Source organism: Anser anser (genome assembly GCF_964211835.1).
Source record: "Anser anser genome assembly, chromosome: 9".
NCBI classification, from domain to species: Eukaryota; Metazoa; Chordata; class Aves; order Anseriformes; family Anatidae; genus Anser; species Anser anser.
Genome location: NC_139729.1, coordinates 21,564,517 through 21,582,086, shown reverse-complemented (window position 1 = coordinate 21,582,086; position 17,570 = coordinate 21,564,517). Strand labels below are relative to the sequence as shown.

The 17,570-nt window shown below is 45.9% G+C and overlaps 1 protein-coding gene and 1 long non-coding RNA gene across 13 annotated transcripts in view; one reads left to right on the top strand and one right to left on the bottom strand.

The window, feature by feature from the left end:
• LOC310904070 (calcium-activated potassium channel subunit beta-2) overlaps positions 1-17,570 on the top strand; it is a 129,991-nt gene that overhangs the window by 53,035 nt on the left and 59,386 nt on the right. The window lies entirely within an intron of this gene.
• The window catches only part of LOC310904071, a 60,917-nt gene that overhangs the window by 17,133 nt on the left and 26,214 nt on the right, over positions 1-17,570 (bottom strand). Inside the window, exons 3-4 of one of the 6 annotated variants that reach the window (XR_014588013.1) lie at positions 6,107-11,222; positions 5,491-5,550 (exon numbers count right to left, since the gene is read on the bottom strand). The exons of the other annotated variants lie outside the window; for them this stretch is intronic. This is a non-coding gene — a long non-coding RNA (uncharacterized lncRNA). The remainder of the gene's footprint in view (positions 1-5,490; positions 5,551-6,106; positions 11,223-17,570) is intronic. 6 annotated transcript variants of the gene reach the window in all.

Genomic DNA, 17,570 nt, shown 5'->3' with positions numbered 1-17,570 from the left:
GGCAAGAGGCTGAGCCCACCCCAAATGAAATGGCCAGGAAAACAGCTTGCCTTGCTGTGCTGAAACACCCTCACAAGTCTGCCCATGGGACCCCCAGGGTGCCCGGTGCCTAGGGGTGCCTCGTGTCCCCACCAGCCCAGCTCTGTCCCCCAGGGGTGGCACGAAGCCCTCTGGCTGGGCAGCTGTGGAGTCCCCTGCCAGGGAGGGAGCCCTGCCTGAGCCTGCCGCGGCTACGTGTTTGACTTAAAGCACGAGACACCATAATCTGCAAACTACTCAGCTCGCTCCATAAAATTGATATACATTCTCTTCACCTCCAGAAATTTCTAGGCCACTTTTATAAATCCTATTAAGCCAGGGGTGTGCATCCTGCGGTAAATATTTTAGCACAATAAAGAATTTCCAGCAGCTTTGTTTTAGCAGTTGGCTCTGGCAGGAGGGAGGAGGAAATCCCTCAGAGCCAGCAGCGTTGTGCTGGCTGCTCCCCAAAACAGGGTGCCAGAGCCATGTGCTGGCAGGGAAACCATGCAGTGTCCCCTCCACCAGGACTGGGGGACAGGACCTTTTTGAAGAGCCCTTCTGTGACCTACCTCAGGAGCAGCAGCTGGCACTCATGCACAGCCCTAAGCCTCTGGGGCCTCACACTAAAAACCCAATGTGCTTATGGAGTTTAGGGACCCTAAGGGCTAAGGAGGAGGCAGGTAAGGTGGTCAAGGGGCCCAGTTTTGCACCTAAAATGCTCTTTGGATCTGCTGGGCTGTTTTTCACTAAGCAGTCCCGGTTCGTTGCCTCCACTCACGCAAAAATCTCCACGTGTCCCTAATCATTTTCACTGCCAGTCTCTGTGCTCTTTTTATATCTATTAGAGACTTTATGAAATAGGATAACCAGAAATGAAAAAAGATTCTGAGAGTAGAGCATGCAATTGATTTATGCTAATGACATTGTAATAATATTTTCAGTAGTTGATTTCTTTTTCATTCTGTACACAGCTAAAACGTTTATTACTTTTCTATTCCTCTCCCACTTATCGAACAGCCACTTACAGTTGGGCTCCACAAATTTATTCTCAGGTCTGTCTCCAAAGTGGTTAAAACATAATTAATTTAAATTCCCCCAACACACGAGAAGTTGAGACGATTCTTTCCAATCTGTCTTACTAGAATTCGTCAATGAGTTTCACCGGCTGTCATGCTGCTCATACATTTGTCTTTGCAAAGTTCCTCCACCGGCTTTGACATATTTAACAACTGTTAATGCTAAAAAAATCCACAAAACCCTGTAATTTCTATTGAGCCATACCATAAGCCTTAGAAGTCCCCCAGATGTGCATGAACAAATATCATAGTCACCTGTGACAGCATCCTCAATGATTTTTGCATTTCTTCACACTGATAACTTTCCTCTCTTGTGCATATGTCAGGGATATAAAAAGCTAAGTGTGCCAAGAGGCATTAGGAGTTTATAAAGGCAATCAGAGAATAAATGTTACTGCTGAATCTTGCCTTCTTAATACATTCTGCCTTGAAAACCATATTAGGTGTCAAATTGCCTTACCCTAGAGGGATCAGAGTATAAAAGTGTCCTTCAATAATGGAGGCAAAAAACCCTGATGGAGAGTTTATGGTGGAGTTTGATAACCCAATAGAAGGGATTATATAGCATAGTGCCAGGGACAGCCAGAGACCAGGTATAAAGACCTTTTCTACCCTGTTGTCAACTAAAGATATACAAACTGCTTTGGACAAAAAACAGCCTGATTCTTGTCTTAAAGTTGAAACAAAATCAAATATGAATGTTTCATCAGAGGTCTGACAAAGCCACTTGCCCTTCTTCTCTTCATTACAACATGGTCATGTACTGCCTTATGCTGGCTGATGGGAGACCGAAAAACATCACAGATTTGGGACCTGCCAAAAGCTGAAAACACCACCACCAACACCACTTTGTCTTCAAAGAGTGCTGCCAAAATTAAGGGCTGGATTTTCAAAGCACCTTGGCATCAAGAGCTCCTCCAGACTTCCCTGGGAAACGGAAAACAAGGCTATTTGTCTTTCATTTTCAGCATGCCCCCATAAAACAACTCACGGGTGTCACATCTTACAGGTTAGAAAGTTTGTAACAGTGGCAGTTAGTACTGAAAGTCTCTGTGGTTTTGGTTTGGTTGTGGTTTTTTTTGTTGTTGTTATTTTGGTTTTGTGTGATGAAGCACTCAGACTGTTAGCTGCTTCAGGCTGAGGTGCAGGAGCAAGTCCCCGCTATGAGATCTGGACGAGCACCCATGTATTTGGTTTGTCCACCTAATATACGGCACACCTATTTTTGCACACCTCCATTCATGATGCATGACCCAAAGTAGTTACCAAACTAATTGCTTCTAATTGACGTATTTATTATTGATGCATGTGGCACAGTAGCTGCTGAAAGCCTCAGGTTGTGCCAGGTGGTAGGCAAACACGCAGCCATAAAGATCAATTACTTGCGTTCAGAGGCAGCACACGAACGTGACGCTGGTGCGAGGTGTTGGATCCCCGTGGAGATTCCCCGTGCAGCGGGGGCAGAGGCAGCAGCCTGTTGCTGCCACCCTCGTGAACACGCCAGGTGGCTTTGCAGAGAGCTCCTGAATGGAGAGGACCCTGCTGGGACATGATCCCAGCAGGACTGGAGCCCGTGAACATCTCACCACGTTGTGACCCACAGCCAGACCCCAGGCTGCGTTCAGTCCCTGAGGCAGCTGGAGCCCTCCCGCAGGAGGACAGCCAGCGTTTGGTGTCACCCCCAATGCCCCAGCCTCTCCCATCTCTGTGGCAAATCCCTCTGCAGTCTGACAGCTCCAAGCGCATCTTTTATAGAGGAAAAAAAAAAAATAAAACTGAGTATATGCACATTTGCTATGGGAGATTTGCACCTGGATGTAAGTTTTTTGCAGCGTCTCAGAAGGGCACAGCGTGGAGCAGGGCAGCACTTAGCTGGCCATGTTTGCCGTGCCACTCCATGCTCCCCAAACCCAGCAACACGCCGCATGCGAAACCACGTGGGCTCTGAACGAAATACTGCATGTACAAAAGCAATAACCTATGGCCAGTTTTCCCAGGCCTTTCCTCTGTCAGGCTGCTGGTCCCCCAGAATCGCGGGCAGCCTAGGAGCTAGCACAGAGCCCCCTTGGCCTTCCTCGGGTTAGAACGGGGCAAGGACCCCAGCAGCGAGACACGCACACACACACCTCCCCGGCTGCCTCACTTTTCTGGAGGCCTCATTCGTATTTCTAAACTGTTCGGTGTGAGCAGCAGGGAGTGATGAAAGACTGGGACAGCAGCAGCTGCAAATGAACTGCCACCACGCGGGAACTGAATGTTTATTTTGTGGCTAGCTGAGGCTGGCTGTGCGGTAGCTGATATCCCGGGGTGGGCAAGAGCAGGGCAGTGCTGGTCTGGCTGGGGAAGAGGAAGGTGGAGGGGTAAATACAGACCACACTGCTTTCTGGCTCTTTCTGTCAGACTATTTTTTCTGGTGGGGGAAGGCTGTATTTACAGCATCCCTGGAACCGGGCCATCAGCTCTTCTCCGAAAGAGCTTGTTGCCTGCCATTGAATTGCACTGTATAATAACATAAATCCAGAAGAACATTTTCATTCATGAGGTTTCATAGTAACTACAGAAGCACATCTGCCCTTTCTAAAGCTGTATCTGCCGCTCAAATTCTCAGATACGCATTTCCCAGGACAGTATTTTTTTCCATCCCCTCTCCTGTGTAATATTGTGTGTGATATTTCTGGCGTTCACATGCACATAACTATGAAACATTGCTGATCCAAAGAGAGTTCCTCTCCTCTCTAACTCATCTTTTTCATCTCTAACTTATTTCCAGACATGAGAAAACAGTTACAAATTATATATGACAGCATCTTCCCAGCTCCAGAGATTTCAGATGTGTCTTGCTCCGTGCTATCTTTTTCACTAAATTTGGATGAATAGGACAAAACATGTGTTGCAAAGAAAGCATTTTATCATAAATTAACCCTGATTTCTTCATTCAGATTCTAGTGATATTGTGAAATTACTTCACCTTCCGCTAACTCCTGGCTGTCTTTACTTGCCAGCCTCACAATTTAAAAATCGAATAAACAGGCTATTATGCGTGAAAAGTAGCTTTTACCGCAAGAAAATGAAACATAAAAACAAATGTGAAAACCAATAAACTTCAGAAAATGCAAAGCTGCAGCTGTCATCCTTATCGCCGAGAGTGGCAACGGCATCACAGCTAAAAATCAAAATCCTCAAATTCAATCAATGCTCCACGATTGTATGGTACCAGGCACTTGCTGTACAAGCCCATAGCAAGAGCAAATTCCTGCCCAGTAAAGAGTTGGCGTTTGGACTGAAAAGGCACGGGAAAGTGGTATTTTCTTATTTGAAAGCGGATGAGCAGAGGCACAGAAGAATTACGTGCACTGTCCAAAAACACACAGGAAGCCTATACCAAAGTCATCAGTCAATCTCCCAGCACAATGGCTAAACCCCATTCAATATCCTCCATGCCTACACGGATGGGATTTTCCCCCTTTTTGTCATACCCCTGGTCAACAAGCCTGCCGTGAGAGCTGCCACCTCTGCCTGGGGACAACCCTGTCCCCAAAGCCAGCCAGCAGCAGGCTCCCGAGGGAGGAACCAGAAATTTCTTAACTGATAAACACAGGATGATCTATGCCAACGAAAGTCTCGTCCTGACAGAGATTAAGCCCTGAAGCAAAAACTTTTATGGCTGCTCCAAAGTCTAATTTATTAGTGCTAAATATTATTACTCAAAGCATTCACGTAACCCACAGAAACGGCCACTCCACCTCAGGAATTGCACTCCCACACTAAGCCAGTGGCTTACCTACTTAATTTGTGCTATTTTTTGTGACAGACGTTAGGGTATAACACAAGCCCATCGGCCTGGCAGTTACTGACAACTACCAAGTTAGTGAAGGAGGAGAGGAGAGAGGAGCACGGCATGCCTTTGACTAGCTCCGGTATTTACAAGGGAGGTTTCTAGCTGAAGGTAAAGAGCGCTGAAACGCTGCCAGGCTCCTTGCTCTGCATTTCTGAATGGTTTCCCCTTCGCCGCTGCTGTGCCAAGTTTCAAATTTGCCTTGTGCCAAACTTCATACAAACAAATTTGCAGAAAATTCATTTCAAAGTCTGACTTAGGCTGGCATAAGTAAACACCTAAGGTGAAATGAGCACGTCTGAGCCTTTGTGCTACAGCCACTGCGTCTGTGATCACTTGAATGGGAAGGAGAATCAATAAAGCCAGATTTGCTTTCATCCTGTCACAACTAAACCATACATTTTGTGTCAACAGATCCCAAACACACCTAAAATTCAAGCCCAAAAATAAAAGTTTAGCTTTGGAGTAGGGAAGGAAAACTTTCTTGTGTTCTTACAGGAACACTTTACGGTCCCTTTTCAAGGTTCATTTTTCCAATTACAACTGCCAGAAACTCACATAATGCTCAAGCTGGGATCGACAGAGTGAGGCAGCTGAAGGAACTCCGGGAAAAGGAACCTACATGGAAATAACATTATTTTTAAATGCATATTTACAGAGTTTATCAAACCAGTGAGATCTAAGACAAGATTACAATGAGGCAAGGACAGAGGGAAGGCAAGCCCAGCTCCCGGTCGCATTGTCCAGACCTCAGATAGCGCAGCTCTTACCAAACCTCCTCCTTTCCAACCCCAACACGAGACCAAGCCATGTGTCATTTACACAAAAGGCAGCTGCGGCTCACTTGGAGGCAGCCCAGTTTTTCAGATTTGCCTGCATTCATGGACATTTAGCCATTCTACAAACAGGTAATGAGCCTGGGGCAGCTGGGGATGAGCCAGGGCTGCTGCCTTGTGCGTGACCTAAATGCAGCCCGGGTAGATCCAGATGCAGTAGCTCAGGTATCACCACCCTACGCAACAAATGCAAAAGCCCCCAAAGTTGCCTTTTTTTTTGAACAAAAACGGCATAAACCCTTTCCTCGTAGGCAGCCACATAGCCCTGCTCCTTCAGCCCGCACTACACAGCACTTTAAAAACAGCAAGGTTTCCAAGCAAATACCCAAATAACCCACCTCTGAACACACTCACTGCAGCTCCCTGTCTTAGCTCATGCTCTGGGAGATGTTTTTTAAATATGCTTGCAGTGATGGTGCAGCGCCAAGGTAAAATAAGTCTATTCTGGTTTTCCTGCTATCCAATCCCAGCTGCCATTTTCCCTTTAAAAAGCGTTTAAAAACCACTACAGCTCAGAGGACCATCAAGGTGGGAGCCAGCCAAGAGAGTGTTTTCCTGCTGGCTCCTCACCCAGCTGGTGATGCTTGCTCAGCCTGGCTACATTCAGTGTATTTTCATTCCTCCATTTAATTCTCTGGCCCCACAGCAGACGCAGTGGGGAGCGCCTCCCGAGCCAGGTTGCGGACTGCAACGACAGTCCATCAAGTCCACCCCCAGTGCTCTTTGCTTCTGCACTAACCAGCTCTATGGGATTTTGCCATACTAATTACTCTGCAGTCCGGTGGATAACGAGTTCTGGGTAACACAAGCCCTGCACCTACTGCCAGGTGCTTGCAACACATCACTCCCACGCAACCAGCCCCATCTGCCAGCGTGGGACTGCTCCTCCTTTGCCCCACTCAGCCACAATTCACACTCACGGGCACTTTCCTGCTCTGCCCTGTCAGGCTGAGGTGCAGGTATGGTGCAGGTCAGTTCGGTAAAAGTCTCCTTCTCCCCTTCAGTCCCATTTCCCTCATTACATCCTTCCCCTGACCGCAGCAAGCCGCAATCTTCTGTAGCACATGCCCTGCAAAGGTGAGCAGGCACTGACAGTGCCACTCAAGATAAGGTAAAGACTTATAATCTTCCAGACCAATTTGCCTCACCGGCTGTTAGCCATCTGAATCCGCTCCAGCTGATTACAACTCTCTGGTATTTAACGTATCCGAAAAGTTCAGTACACTTGATACCTGGTCTTCTGCTCTCACTAATTTTCCCTAGACAGCAGCGGAATGTGCAAACAGTGACAGCCCCCCAAAGCTGTGCTCCAGAAAGCTGTCCTCTGAAGAAAGTACGCAGGAGCACAGGTAGACAGGAGAAGCAAGTCTAAGCAATATCAAAAAAAATAAATTAAATATATATATATATATGTATTTTCACAGTTTTCCAAAGAACAACAGGGGAGAAAATATTGGTTTAATTTTTTTTAAATGTAGCCAGTGACATAGTTTTTCCAGAAGCAGCTAGGCAGTGCACCGACTGCGTGGTGATGCACAGGATGAGCTAGGGCCCTGAGCACTCTCCTGCCTTTTGAGGCTGACCGCATCTCCTCACCCATGTGGGGGCAGACACGAAGCAGTCACACCAGTGGGCTGTGCTCCACCATTATTTTCCCATACGAGTAATTGCAAATATGGAGTAGCTGAAAAATGGAGAACTGACAGCATGAAAATGTCAGTTCGGAATTCAGTGGTAAAAAATGTAAATCACCGCTCATTGTTAAGGACATGGCTAGTCTCACTGAGAAGTACATTTAAAGTCAAACTATCAGGACTAGGATGCAGAAAGGTCAGTTAATTCTTTTACTTGGAGCACACAGATTTTCCCTAGGACGTATTTTCTCTTGTTCCGTGCAAGTCTTTGTATCATGAGGGTCCTAATCTTCAGCACAATTAAGAGTCATTGAATTTTCATTTTCACAGTTGCTTTGATCTCATCTTGCTGGGGGAAATGCAGTTGCTAGCCCCGGTTCTTCATGGTATTAATTTTTCCATTGGCCTTACGGAAACTATCACTTAATTTAGCGGCTGGCTTTTGGCATGATTTAAAAACATCATCTCAGCAATGTTGTTATCTTCCAGCAATATTTCACAGATATTGTGAAACCAGTTTATACCGATATCTTACTTAGCATCGGGCTGACAGGACAACTGCAAGGAAATATTGCCAGAAATATAAGACCATTTTAAAATAAATAATGAGCTTTAACATTTAACGGTGTGTTTTCTTTAGAAGGGATCATAGCAATGTTCCTGTCCACAAAATTGCTGCTTTCCATAACAAGGCGGAGGTGGAAAATGCCCCTTTATGCATGAAATAAATCCCAGCCAGTGGCTGAGCAACAGCTTCATCCTGGGCCCAAGTTTTCTATGGGCTTCTTGAATTATCTAATTTGCCAGAAGTGAGTGACTGCTTCTGGGAGTGTACGATAGCTAATAACGCATTCTGGAGTCATTAAGGTTTATCGTGTAAATCTCTATTTGAGTGCTTTTAAAATGCATATTACTTTCTTGATAAACTATGATGGCTCCTTAGGAGCCGTTAATACGAATTAGGGTGCGTACCATACATAGTAGAAAGCCTGATGAAAAGCAGTTATTCCACATGCAGGGTAATCAGCTTTTAAATTATATTAAATACTGCAGCTGTAATGTTTCCCACCCCACTCTCAGGGAGCAGATTGCTTTATAAAAAATTTTTTTTTGCTAAATTTCATTTCCTCGGATAAAAGCCCACTTTTGAGTTGTGCCACCATGAGGTGAGAAGCTGGAGACTGACAAACAGCAGGGAGGGAAGGATAAGCGCCTTTCATCCGCACCAGTTAAAAATCCCCAGATACTATTTTGTTAAATAATTTCCATTATCTAAACAACGTGTTGGTTTGGGTCAAAAACTTCCCATGTATATGTGGAGCAGAGCTTCTTGCTTATTATTCTCACCTCTGGGTCTTTACTTTTGGCGTCTTTTCAACATGCTCTGACTACCTTTGCCCTGCACAGTGAGCTCAGTGGGACAAATCTCTTTTCTACGGGTGTAGAGGCCATTGCTGTTTATTTACCATGCTATAGCACTACTGTAAACATTGTCCCCATCCATAAAACCCTACCCTGATGGACGTTAAATAAATGGGAAAAGAGAGGGAAGAGTTGCATTGATTTCAGTCAGACTTGGGTCAAATCACAGCGTCCCACCTTGGCCTGCTCTGAGCTTGTCCGAGACAAAAGAAGGTGAAATGTGGGGACCTGGAAATGAGATGGTTGCTGGGAGAACGGCATAAACATTAGTTCAGCCATAATTACAGACGGTTCGTCTAAAGAAGATCTTTGGCTTAAAATAACAGCCAAGAAAATCTGAGTAAAAGCCCCAGGATCTGCCCTGCGCTGCATAAAGAGATCTTGTGATCACTGCCAGGGCACGTGATCCTCGCGGACTGGTTCCCACAGGTCAACGGTGGAGGACTCCACCTGCATATTGTGGCAAATAGAGAGATTAAAAATGCCTTAATACAGGAGAAAAGAAAAAAAAAAGGCAAAATATGCCTGGGATCAAAACAGCTCGAGGCAGTGACAGGAGGGGACTGTGGGGAGCAGCTGCAGGCACTTAGGGAGCAGGATAGTTGTAAGCTGCTGTAGCACTTATCTCTTCCCCACAGGGTCAGCTAAATTAAATTAACAGGGTCTATAAAAACAGGGAGAAAACTTCTCTCTGTGTGTTCAGAAAATGCTGTTTTCTGATCATCAGTTACAATTTTTGTTAGCTTTGGTAGCATCACAATTTGGTACCAATTACGCATTTGAAGATGACCTGCTGGCAAAAAGCTGTTAGCTTTCTGTTCCTTTTTTTGCTCGTTAGAAGACTGCAACAAGCAGCAAAGAGAATCTGCTTGCGTATTATACCTTCAAGTTTCTGTCTACAAAGTTCTTAATTCGTTGGTGAAGTCTTTCGGCTGATACTTCTGGTGTTGAACACATACTGTATACACACATATATGTTCTTGACAGTCTAAGACAGGGAGGATTTGGAGAGAAATTCTGTTTTTCAGCATTTCTGCTGATGGAGCCCCATCTCCATCATTACCACGTTATGCTTGAAAGCTTATGGTTTTAAACTTTGGCAAGACCTGTTGAAAGCACCATCACTGCGATGTGTTAAAGCCTCTTTCAATGGCTCCTTTGTCCCACATGTTCCATGATGAAATATCTGAAGGATTGTTTTCCTTCCCTGCGGCTCTTCCCTCTATTATTTCCACATAATCAACCCACTTGCTTTAAGAGCAAACTTTTACCTTGTCGCACCCTTTGCACTGAAGAAGTTTGTTTTCACTATGGCAACTGTGCATCAAAGGTAGGATCCTTTCACACTTGTGTTTCTCTCTCTCCTTTGAGCACGGACTGACGTGTACGTGGCAGCGAGCCTTGTGAAATCCAGTTTCTACAGATGTCGGTCTGAGCCATTGCTGTGTTTCAGAGGAGCACCGGACAGAGCAGGCAGATGTGGTGTCAGATTAGCTCTGCTCGTCTCACAGGTGCGGGGCAGACAGCTTTGGATGTGCTCCAGGCACCAGGGCCCCGAGCAGAACGGCTGTCAGAATAATGTTGTGCTTCTGCTGTGTGAGGCGCAGTGTGAAGTACCGGGTTCCTCATTGCTCCTTGCACAGCCAGGAGCAGCGTTAGGAAGGGCTATAGGACAACTGGGAGGTATAGAGAAGGTGATAATTTATATGATAACATCAGATGATAACGTATGGGGTATTCATTCCCATAAATGCTGAGACACTCTCAGAGTTTATCACTTTCTTCACCATTTTAGTCTCTACACAATTACGCGCTAAGGCCTTCGGTATCCAGGACATGTTGACATTTCTTTTCTCAAACTGAGCAAGCATTTGAGCTGTTTTCTATTAACCCAGGCCTAGGAGGTGGTTTTGGCATGGGATGCTCCTGTTGCTGCCATATCCAATGCCTCCAGTCATTGGCTTTGTGCCCGGGCCTGACGCGACGCGGACAGCAGGGCTGCGCGAGACAGACAGTTGTAGGCCGCAGACCGGGGTGCTGCAAAATTAACACCTCGGTGCCGGGGAGCGTCTGAAAACTAAAAATACTCGCTGTGTGCCTGCAGCCAAGTGTGGAGCTCAGGTTGGCCAGGCTGTTTCTGCTGTTCTCAGCCCAGCTCCTCCCAGCATTCGCGGCAGCACTGGGCGCTCACCGATGTAGGCCGTCGGGGTCCTCTCAGAGTGTGGCGCCGAAGCTGCTGGCAAGTTCAAGAGCACTGACAGTCACTTTTCCAGCATTTTCCTGCCTTGCTCGGTTAGACATCTCCAGACAGATCAGCAAGAGGCCATGAAAATACACAAGTCCTGCTTTCACCCAAGTCCTTTCCTTCAGTTCGGGAGCAGCACGAGTAGTAGGAGTACTGGAGAGAGCAACAGAGGGAAAATTGCGCTGCAAAACACCTAAGACACTAACCACTTAATGTATGCAATCCTGCTAGAGACTCTCACAACCGCGTGCAATGGGCTGTGCTCTCCCAAGAGCATTTTCTTTGTAGTGTTTACAACAGGGGTGTGTAACTACTGAGGGGCACAGACAGGTACTCCCGGCTGTATTGCACTGGGGCTTCTCAACAACAGCAACAAAGCACCAAGAGAAGTATAGATGCAAGGTACCAACCCGTGCAGGCAATGGGCAGAAGTTAAGCTTCATGCAGAGAAAGGTGTGCTCAAAAAACATGTTGGGGAAGCACTGTTTCCTTTTTCTACAGCAGTGCTGTGCCATTCATTTAAAATAATTGAGAGTTGGAGTTAAAATTACAAGCAGCAAGGACGTAGGAAAAGTTGATAATAGCCATGGGCTCAATCTATAGGGATTGATCGCGCCAGAGATTGAGCTGTCTTCCATTAAACAGCTGACAACAATGCCAAGTGCCTGATTTACCCTTCCAGTGCTGGTATTTTTCACCCAAGCTTCCTCCCAGCCCTCTCCAGGACTGTCAGAAAATCTGTCCATAGCACTGAAGACTTAATTTCCTTGATTACTGGAGCAATCCAACATGCTAATCAACCAGATGTGGAAGTCTCTTGAACAGACAGTCATGGTGACCAGAGACTCCCAGGGGGATTTTTTGATGAGACCATGAAGCCAAAGAGGGTTTTCTCTCACTCTCAGAGCTCCCAGAAACATCCTCAACACACTAAAAAAATTCTCCCGTTGGTCCCATGGGACCCACTCATCACAACAATGCCCAGCAGCCTGCATCGATTTTCCTGTGCAGGGGAGCTTTATTTCCAGAGGCGCACACACCAGTTCAGGTGCTGGAGCTGTCTCTGAAAAGACGCTCTTTTGGGAGGACAAAATGGTGTCAATAGATATTTCGCACAGCTGTCCTCCACCGACAATCCTGTCCTCCCATCCCTGGAAAAATTCTAGTCTCATCAGTCCACCTGAGAAATTTCAACCTCTCTCTGACCCATTACTAATCAATTAACTAATTAAGAGCTTTTCCCCTCCAGCTAAACATAAAATGTTCAGCAATTATTAGTTATTTTGAACCAAACCCCAAAACAAATTTCACACAGCCTGTTAAAATTTCCCAGAGGTTTCAAAGGACCTTGTTTAAAGCTGTTGCTCATCAGAGCTGTATTTAACCAGCTCCAAAAGCAAGGTGTCCTCCAGCAGCATCTGCACGGGGAGCCACAAGTGGTGGCATCTGGCTTGACCTACAGCCACAAGTGCTGCAGGGGGTTGGCAAGAGGACCACAGCTCCCTCCTGGGCCATAGCTCAGACCTCTACCACACGCTAAAAACATATTTAAAACCACATATACCGCCTGATACCGAGGGGTGTGATGAACTGCAGTGTTAGGGAGGAAGGCAGGCTGAGGTCACCGCACTTTGGCCAGGAACATGCTTCTCCTGCCATGGAAATCAGTTGAGATGGCATCTCCAGGTTCATGGCAGGCCTGTCTTTTATAGCAATCAGTGCAGGGAAATGATGGAAATCAGATTGCAGAGGGACAAGAAATGAGTAAAAGCCTGTGAAGAACTGAGACCAAGTACCTCTCCGAAACAACCATCACTGAAATTAGCTCTGTAGCACCGGTCTCGATTGCAGACAAAATGTGACTGTATCCTGGTGCACGAAGCAGTCAGCTAGGAAGGGGAAATTATTTCAGCTCAGGGTCATTTCTATTTTTAACATTTCTGTGTTTATTTCTGTGTTTAAAACAAAATGCAAGGAAGAACACTACCAGCGCACTGAACTGCAGAGGTAACTGGAGGAGTTTCAGACCTGGGTGAAGCTGCAGAGGGAGGAGGACACAAATTTCATGAGGGGGAGCAGTCAGGCAGTTAGAGCCCTTTTACCCATGTTGTAAATCCTTCTCCTAGTGATTTTGGGACAAATCAGCAACAGATTGGGATCCCCAGATGTTGATTAAGGAGCCTATATTCCATCTGATGAATTTTAGGTCAGTTTTTAGATTCACATCAGAAAAAAAAAAAAAAAAAAGGTATTGGCCACATGAAATATTTTCCATCCCAATTATTTTAGCAGTCTGAGTACCATCCAAGGAAAGTCAGGCTAATAAAGCAGCTACCCTGCTACCATGGGAGAGGGTTCACCCAGACACATTGGTGCAGCTGACTACGTTGTAGCAAGTAGTTAGCAATAATAAATAATTAATGTATAAACCAAAGTATGTGTGTCTCAATGCCCCAAGGTCTTTGGGCACCTTCACAGAAAATAATTAAAACAATAGATTACAAATAAGATGACAAGTCCCCTGGCAAGTGGATGTACATAAAACCACCGAAATGCAGAAACAAAGAGGACGTGAATGTGATGCAGAAGCTAAAAAGTTCTTGTGCTCTGCAGATCCCGCAGCTCCTGATCTTGCACCACACCCCAGCCCTTGGGTATTGTAGAAGCCAAAAAGCAAAGGTGAATATCAGTCCTAGGAAGTGATATTTGCCAGCTTTACATCATGAGAACATGCTAGCACTGCGAACACTGATGGCTAGGAAGGAAAAAAAAAAAAGTTTGCTACAGAAAAGCCCAAATCCATGAGAGCAACCAGCATGAGATGCAAGTAGCTCCTGGCCTTGTCTACTGGTGGTGCCCTTTCCAGCTGATCCTCCAGACAGCCAAATGCCTTAGAGAGCAAAAAGCAATTCCTAAGAATTTCCAGCTTCAGGTTTCTTAAGTAAAACTGCCCATATATTACAGCTGCTAATAGCTGGAATTCCCTGGCCAGGCCTGTGGGCCCAGACACCACCATTAGCACAATGCAGCCAGGCAGCAGGATATATGAACAGATGTCTTTGATTGCTGGGACAGTCAGAGTTTTCCCCAAGCACGGCCTGAATGGGGAGTTCGAGCGATGAGGCACCTTTCCCTGCTCTGCACAAACACGCACAAACTGTTTTCCAGCCCCTTTCACACCTACCTGAATAACACAACTTCCTCAGCAAAACACAACAGGCGGGATGTGTTTTTCTAAGTGACCTGGTGAAGTTGCATGGAAAGTTTTCCAGCTACCATTCGAGATGCTGCAGGAATTACATTTAAATAAAATAATCCACCAGGCTGAATGGTGATGAGCAAAAAGCAGAATGACTCTGGGGTGGTTTCATCTCGGGGAGCAGAATGGGAAAGTGGCTGTTTGCAATCTGGAACAACTCCATCCTTTCCACACAGGTGCTTAAAAATATCTTTTCCCAGAACTTAATTTCTCTTGATGGTGCAAACATAAAAGTCCCTAGAGGCTAATACCAAATATCCAATTCTTCCAGTTGCTTATGAGCACTGTGAAGCTAACATATCCCCACTGCAGCAGAACAGCTTGGGTGTCACACAGCTCCACGCACCCAACCTGCAGTGTTACAAGCACTGTAGGACGGGGGCAGGGGAGACCTGACCAAAACAGGCAGTGGCCACACATCCCCTTGTCCTGCTGGCACATCTCTGCTGCCTCCTTGGCTTGGCATTGGTTTGACCTCTTACTTTATCCAAGGTAAAAAAAGATTTAAGAACCTTTATTTTTTTAAAACTCTCAAAAAAAATCAACATGGGAAAAAAAAAAGACAGTGAATCATTTTCTGCCAACCTACAGGGATGGCCACTCTCCAGAAATTCGGCCACACACTACGTACTGCTTAAGGAAGCCATGGGAGAGCAGGACAGATGGGTTTGCGGTACGCAGGGGAGTGCAGCAAGCAGAGTCAGCACAGCTGTGTCCTCATTCCCGGCCCTCTCAGGAGGGCTTTTGCCATGACCAGGACTCTGGATGTTTTAGCAGCAAGAGCTCTGACGTGCAGTTTGCCACCTCATCCTCTGGATGGGTCAGGGACACCAGCACCCAAAGAGTGGCTGCAGCAGATGCCTCTGCCTGCCTTTGCCACTCCGGTGTTTCGCCTCAGCAGCCTACATGCATGGAGAGCTGACTGAAACCTCCAGCGTTGTCCTGCTGGTAGACTGAGCGTGTTCATGTGGACTTTCCACACTCCCCGAGGGAGCAGGAGCACTGTAACACTGATATAACTTAAAGGCTGGCACCACGGAGAAGCACTGCATGTTTCTGAGCTAAAAATGAGCTCCTTTGGCAACAATCAGAGTGGGGTGTTTCGTACCCACATCCAGCAGGCTGGCAGCATGAGAATGGAAACACTCATCCAGACCCCACCTCTCAGGGCTATCAGTGCCCTTTGTATTCGCAGCAAGAGTTTACATCATACAGTCCCATTAAAATCCTGTGTCAGCATCTGGTTCCAGCCATGCCAGTGAAGTGAGGAAGAGACTGGTACAAGGGGGAAGGGAGGAGGAGAAGCACACCTACCAACCTGTTTAACACGCTGCTATCGCCCACCGTGTATTTGAGATAGAAGAGGCAAAGGCTGCAGGTATGCCCTCCAGAAGCCATGTTGAGGGGAAAAAATAAATAATAAAGAACAAAGGGAAAAAAGTGACTTACTCCTTGCAAATCTGGAGCTTAGGAAGCAACAGATGTAAACTGGAAGCCCAGTTTGGCCCCTAAGGCATTGCTCTATTTTCTATCCATGGCACAGAGGTTCATTAGCATTGGCGCGGGCTGCTCTCTGAACCTCCTGATTTCCCATTAATAGGTCAAACAGAAGCAAATTTTAACAAATCTGTTCAAACATTTGAACAGATGAAAGAAAATCACAAGTGATCCATCAGGGCCTGAATCGGTTCTGTCCAGGAGGTGTGTTTGAGCTGGCACCTGTGCATCTGCATCCTGCTGTCACACCGTGTTACACCTTCACTCGTACACTGCAGTTTGGCATTCCTACAACTCCACTCCTTCTGATCAAAAGCAGACATCTCCCTCTGACTTTAGCTCATTGCTACCCCTGAAAACTAACCCCATATCCCAAAAAACAGTTCAGTTTGCCACGCATGTGGTAATGTTGGGTGAAGAAAGTGGCAAAAGCTGCACACCTGGAAGTAGAGGATGGGACAGCTTCAGCAAGTTCCCACAGTTAGTTCAGCTTCAGTCAGTCGTGAAATTTCACCTTGATTTTCACTGCTTACCTCATTCCCCTCCCCATTACATTTGTAATTGCCTCAGAGAAGCTCATCGTTAGGTTTCTCCATCGTTTCCAAACTTACCCCCAGGGCTCCGCGCAGTGATGAGGAACCGGTGCACATCCTCGTGCATTAACACAACAATTGTCAACAGCAATGCTTCCCCAGCTCCCGAGGCAATGACACTCTTAGAGAGGGGAGGAAGCCACAAGCCTTGGGTGAATACCCAAAAACCTGTACAGACAATTCAGCTGGGTACACGTGTCAGTCCCTCTTGGTGACACCGGGCAGAACAGGGATGGGTAAAGGTTGCAGGGACAACCTTTGGTGAAAAACAGCAACTTTTGGAGAGCAGACAGTCTCCCTTCTGCCAGTAAAGCTCAGCATAATGGAAGCAACTAAGTGCTAGGGTGCTGCTGGTTCCTCGGATTAGCTTATAGCTCATAGGTCATCTGTAAATGCTTAGTGAATAAAAGCAACTTCAACACCAGCGAGCATCACGACATGGTGGGAATCCAGCCCCTGTGCTTTCTGCCCAAACCCTTCCCACTGTTCATGAGCGCCTACAAGCGCCCTACTCACCTGGGGCCTGGTCAAAATTTAGGTGCAAACTTAAGGCTTGCTGAGCTTCTGAGAAGGTTGCCATGCCCTTAAACCTGCTGAAAGTTAAGCTTGGGGCGCAACATGGCAGATGTTGTTGAGTTTAATGTTCTTCATACTTAAATGTTATTATTTTTAAATTAATGTTTTATTGTCCTGGAGAACTATGATCAGCATGCATGATAGCTCTGGAAGTACGTAAATAATTATTACTTCAGAGCTGTTCAACCAGGCTGACTCCAATGAAATTTTGGGGGGTTGGGTTGGGTTTTTTTCCATTCATTTTTTGTTTTTGTTTTTTAAATAAGTGGCAAAGGGTTATTTTTGCAGAAAAGAGACAGCTTGGTAATTTTGAAAATGAAATGTCCTAAGTCAAAGTCTAGGAATGTATTATTTCACGCACTAGCTACTGAATGATGAATTAATAATAGTATCTCAAATACATCTTCCATCAATATGCTTCTTCAGATGCCATCAGCATTTAATTAACATAAATTACATGACACGAGGAGGATTCAAACAGTCACCCAACCCCATATCTCTTATACGCTACAGAAATTCTTGCAATTTCTGCAAGGCAGTAATTTTTTTCCCTATAAATTTATCACAAATCAAGTA